Consider the following 6,295-nt stretch of genomic DNA (forward strand, 5'->3'; position numbering starts at 1 on the left):
CCTACCTATGTACATACCCGCTGGGTCTGAGGATCCGTACCCTTATAAGATTGCGGCGTTCAGGGCGTTAGTAAATAGGGCATAATACTAAAAGGGAAGACACGATCGCAGAGCTAAAACACATTGAAGACATTGCCACTAGCCATGGATACAGAAGTAGCCTTATCCGCAGTTTAGCTCGTAATTTTTGTAATACAAACACAGCGCATCACACCTCCCCAACGCGAAGTGATTCTAATTCGAGTCCCGACCAACACACGGTTGTACTATACAACAAAGGCCTCCATTCCTTATACAGGGAAATAGCGCTAAGGAAGGGCACCAAGTTGGCGTACTCGAGAACACCATCTATCTACTCGCTTCTCAGAAACGCCAAAGACAAACCGGACATTTTAAGGGCACCAGGGGTTTACAGTATCCCGTTAAGGATACTGTAAACCCCTGGAGACCACAGGTTCCAAAGGGACCTAGTATATATTGGCTCTACCAAAAGATCCCTCCAAAAAAAGGGTTTCTGAGCATAAGAATGACGTTGCCAAAAAAGGCACACCACCGCCGTCAACGTACACCACGGACTCCGATATAACAGCGGACTTCGATAACGCAACCCTCATTAAGAAGTCGTTCAATACGGATCACATTAGGGCACTGGAGACCCTAGAGATTTACAGGGCTACTAAATCGGGGATATGTATTAATAGCAAAAACAGCAACGTTTTATCGCACGCGTGGCGTTATATCTCGGAGGTAAACCCACGATGGTAGGCATGTTTTTATTCCTACATAGATAGTTTGCGACGTTATTATAGTAGACTCAGGTCTATTAAATTTATCTTATGTTTTGCATCGTCATTGCACGCTGGAGATGTTCGATCTTTTGAACTTCAAAAGCGTTCGATTTTCATGACATTCCATTAAGGAACCTGAAGATCTCGATGGAGATTCGAAAACGTTAGTTTTTCTGTTTATTTTCGTCTTTTATACCGGAAAGTTAAAGTTGAAGTTGCTGTATTTTTTAACATTTTCTATTTTTTCTATAAATTGTTTGAATAAATTATTAAATTCGTCCATCCTTTGCAGACGTTCCTCATGCCGCCGCTGTTTCGCAGTCTCACGCTCATTTGTCGACAATTTTCTTTTTGGACGTTGGACTGGTACTGGTGATGGTGATGGTGATGGAGATGGAGATGCAGAAATGTTTGATTCTGGATTTCCACTACCTGATGAGTAGCTTTCACTGCTAAGAGTGAAAGGTGAAGCCACGTCAGGACGTTCACCGAGCCACTCATCCATGTTGTTATAATAACACCACGTCCTCCTGAAAAAAGACCACAATATATTTAGTATTGAGAAATATAAGTGAAATTTCAATAAAAAAGAAAAAAAGTCACCTGTTGTTGCCAGATGTATTATTATGTTTTTTTACTTTTTTATATGTTCTCCACAGTCCATCCCACTTTTTTCTGCATCCTTCCCCAGACACTTCTACTCCTGTTTCGGATATTTCTGCAGCAATTCTGTAGAAGCAATGTATTGGCATTACAATGAACGGTTACCATTAGCATAGGGCTGTTTATGTATTATATCAGACAGGGCAGACCTTACAAAGTGCTTAAATGTTTATCAGTGATTTACATGTGTAGGTAAGGTTGATATAAACTTTTATTAAACACTTCTCAAGTGTTTTTGAAAAAATATCTGAAATGACTTATGCTTAAGAGTTAAAGCAAAAGTTCCCAATTTGTTTACAACATTACTGATTCAAGTTAAAGGTTTATATCAAGCCTTATTGAAATCACTGATGAACAGCTCATAAGGGTTCCTTGCTAGTAACAAAATAAGATAGAAGGAAAGAGGTATCAAATACACACCTGTTCCATAATATGGACTTTCTTGTTGGCCCATTTTCGAACATTTCGTTCATGTCCTTTCTTAGTTCAATTAATCTTAAAATGTCCTTATGGGGCCATTTCACACCACTTGAATCTTCCTGGGAACTGGGAATCGAAATCCCACTGTCTTGGTCTTGAACTGACGTTCCTGTAACATTTAAATTAAATTCACTACTAAATTTATACTGCTTCTAGTTGAAAAATTGAAATATTCTAGGCAATGAATTCATCAGCAAAAAATGAGTTAGATTTTACAGCTAAAACAATCCCTGGATAGGTGTTAAAATGTATGCTGTTGCTAAAATATTAATAATTATCATTGATATACAGTATATGTGTGTATATATGTATGTATATATATACTGTACTGTATATTAATGATAATATATATAGCACATACATTATAATAAACACAAAATGTTAAAAATTAATCATCATTAATGTTTGATGACACTAAGATATTTAAAAGCAATTTTGGAAATGAACTCATTTTTAAATTAAGACCAGTTTATTTTTGAATGGTTTAAAGTTATAATACTCTACAAATGTAAATATATTTTATTAAACAATTTAATGGATGGTTATTATATTATAACAGCCAGTCATTTAAAATTTTTGAAATCTTAATGATTTAACAGTTTTAAACACTAATGACAATGCCAAGACAGCAAAAACTTTCAGAGGCTGATAGTTGAAATATATATAAATTATGAGATGCTGAATAAGTGTTTAAGAGAAATAACCACAATAATTAATCATTCTAAAACTGCTGTGGCTAATGTATGGATAGACAAAGCAAGAAAACAAATAAGAGATTTTTTTCCCCCTTACTAAGTAACAAGCAGCTATCTACTAAACAAAACAATTTAATTTCATTTGGACCATTAATTGATGAAAATAATTGGTTTCTTCATGTAAACCAGTTAAAATTTGGGTTTTATGGATGCTTGGGAAAATATTGGAGTGAAACAATTACAAAAATTTATTAAAACTGTGCCGAATAGTGTGTTTAATGTTATCCAACAAAGGAGGTCCAACTAAATACAGTATTAAATAAATGAATTTGACCAAAAATATGGTATCCTTATAATTGTTACATTTAAAAATGCAGTTAATTTCAAAATTCTTGTATAAATATCTTCATTATCATCATCAAATATTAATGATGATAAACTTTTAACACTGTTTTGTGTTCATTATAATAAATCTAAAATTTGAAAAGAATATTACAAATTGAAGTTGAGAAATTAAAACTTAACTGTTGTCCTTACAATTCTGTTACACAGTGTATAAAATTAAACTATTTATGTTTCTTTCGAGCGAAATTTTGATAACTTTCAACCCTTTTCACTTTTAAAAAATAAATAAATAAAAGAAGTGTTCCACTTGTAAAATTTAACCATCAACTGGATTGTCTTGCCGACTGAGAATTCAAAGTAGCCACGAATAAATTAGAATAATGGCTTACCTATTCGAAAACAAAAAAAAAATTGACATAACACTTACCTGCTACAACACCGTGAGAGTTAACATGCGCTTGCACATCTTCTAAACTTTCTTTGGTATATCCACATAACGGGCATTGGTAAGCCATCACATGCGACATGGAGGAAGCCATCTTGTTTTACGACAAACTACTGCTACAAACGGCCGTTTTTGCCGTTCGACGGCGTGCACTCCGACCGGAATTTAGGAACGCGTTCCGCAGGAATTTTTAAACGGATGTCGCTCGCGCGGAGTTACGCGGAGGAATAAAAGAACGCACCCTTTCTGTTACCTACTCGTGCCGCTTTTTAGACATTGTTGCCAGTGATGCAGCGGCAACTTTTGGAAAAATCCTTAATAGTTTTTCACTGGTGCAAGCAATGTGTGAATTTTTTCCAGTTTCACTAACAGATAGTGTTTTAAAAATTATGTAGCATCCTTAGCCTGAAAAGGTGTAAGTGATGTTAGATGGAAAAGTCGCATCGATGCATCAAAACCATTCAGGTATAATTTAGAAGTATATGATGCGCTAGTAGAAACTTATTTGGATAAACAGAGAGATAGCCAATACTAAAACCAAAATTAAGTCGCTGCGCGTTTATAATATATAAATTTAAGTATTTCTGCGGATTTGTCATTTGGTACAAAGTGTTATATAAAATTAACATAGCGTCAAAATTATTAAAAAGTTCAATTACAGCCTTATCGAAATGCATCAGAATTTCAAAAATACCAGCAACGAGTTGCGTAACTTTCCTGTCTGTTAAGTCTTTATTTGAAAAATAACTTTTATATTATTAATAAATATAACTGCGTGTGGCGCCATTTGTTATAAATTTTATTATAGAAAAGTTTATTTATTGTTATAAAATAGCAAAAAGCTTAATTTTAAGGCGAGTTTCATAATTTAAAAAAATAATTGCAGATGTTAATAACAAGTAAAATTTTCATTAAGTTCGACCTCTTTCGAGATTCGACACACGCATCCATCTATCTCTCCACCCCGCGGTCTTTAATCACCAAAATTTAATAGCATCAATGCTCCGTATACACAAAATACCGTGCCAAATTTCATTTCTTAATACTTAACCCTCCTGATATTAAACGAAATGACTCCAAAACACATACACACAGCCAGTAACAGATGGAGTCACACAATTTATTAATAGTACGATTAATACTGTAGAAATTATTTAAATACAATCTTAACAACCGAGAAAGTTACGCAACTCGTTGCTGGTTTTTTTTACATTCTTGAAAATTCTTTTAATTCTTCTAGTGTTCGTTAATAAGGGAAGAAAGTTTGACATAACTAGCTGTATCATGGACCGAACAGAAATTCAACAAATATAAATTACGACGATATTAGAAATCGAATTACGCAATGTTTCGCTTTTTAATAAATTCTTTAAGCCTGCATTTATTAGGTCTTTGAATTTGTACGAAAATAGTTTTAGTTTTCTGTCTGTAATAATAAAACTTCGTTTCTATTGCAACGTATCTATAAAAACTGTTATTGCCTTCCCTTTACCAACTGCGAAAAAAGCGGAATAAACTTAATTCTTCTCGGGCGACAATTTTTGTAGCGCAGGCCCTAACTGGAAGGGCTGAATCTGTCGTTTGATCGTGATACTTGAGATCGCCATTGTTGTTCGAAATGCATAAACAGCATAATGACTGTTTTTAAATGTGACCACAAATTGCTGTTGTTGTTTGCTGCTTTAACTTCACGATTGCATTTTTTTGCATCGCGCGCTCTTTCTATTAATCTTGGTAAAATGAACTGAACATTATTAGATATAGCGCCGCCAGCACTTGCACGGTTTTTCCGCGCCATTTTGAAAATATCGATTTCGAGGCAATTCGATATTAGCCGAATAAACCGGTACTAAAAATATCGATAGTCATCATCGTTTGGCCATCACATTGTTTTTATAAATATGATCTTAACATGAAAAATAAACATTGTAGTTGTAAAACTTCTACAGCGCGCAATACCAAATAATGGTAGACTTCACGAGCGCGCACAAACTTTTTACAGATAAGCTGTTTATATATAGGCTATATTTCTTAATTATACAGACAATATATTTACTATAAATGATATTAAACAATACACATCTTGCCTGTTTCAATAAAATAAGAACTTTAAGTACATACTCGACGGTCGTTTAAACGCAAAGGTAGTTCGCACCAACCTTTCGGTAAACGAGTTTTCAACGAAAGTGTCGTTCGTAACGAGAACGCAGGTTCAGTATCGAATTTCCTGTCGGTCATTCGTTTAGTGACTCGTTTCGCTTAACGAGACTATTCAGTATCACCCCAGAACCGAAGGTATTCTTCGACCTCTTTGTAACAAAAATAGACAGACCCGTGGACCAATTACAGACGAAAGAGAAGTAGATATTCTCGCGTCTGGTACTGTACAAGGTAATTGTCACGATTCCGTAAGATGCCAAGTTTCACCCTTACAAAATGTCCTTGCACCAAGCGCTGACTTGTGATTATCGATAAGACCAAAAAGTATCGGGAATGGTTCAATAAAACTCAAGATTTCATCAAAATTTATTTAGTCCTTTTCAAAGTATTCCTCTCCCAATGCAACGAACTTATTCCGAAGTTTTTCCTAATCCTCGAAACACAATTTAAAGTCGTTCCATATAACGACTGATGCCATAAAACAGAATTCGTTTTATGGCATCAGTCGACAAAAAATGGTAACCACGAAGCGGAAATTTTAGTTGATGAAACAGGAAGTCGTACGATGCCCCAAAGCTTGCGGGACCGTATTTCTTGAATTTTTGGCCAAAAATTCACCAACAAGAACATTGCGAGCAGATGCATTACGGTGGTACAAAATCCACGAGTTTTCTCGTCACAAATCGGGTGGTTTTTTACAAATTGCTTCGCTCTAACGA

The 6,295-nt window shown here is 34.9% G+C and overlaps 1 long non-coding RNA gene across 1 annotated transcript; it reads right to left on the reverse strand.

The window, feature by feature from the left end:
• Window positions 1-1,233: 1,233 nt before the first annotated feature.
• Window positions 1,234-1,984, reverse strand: LOC136982632 (uncharacterized). The gene is made up of 3 exons (XR_010881910.1): window positions 1,872-1,984; window positions 1,392-1,517; window positions 1,234-1,318 (listed from the first exon to the last, which is right to left on the reverse strand). It is a non-coding gene; the product is annotated as an uncharacterized lncRNA (long non-coding RNA).
• Between the last annotated feature and the right edge of the window lie 4,311 nt (window positions 1,985-6,295).

Source organism: Centruroides vittatus, unplaced genomic scaffold (genome assembly GCF_030686945.1).
Source record: "Centruroides vittatus isolate TY-2023 unplaced genomic scaffold, ASM3068694v2 contig_854, whole genome shotgun sequence".
NCBI lineage: Eukaryota > Metazoa > Arthropoda > Arachnida > Scorpiones > Buthidae > Centruroides > Centruroides vittatus.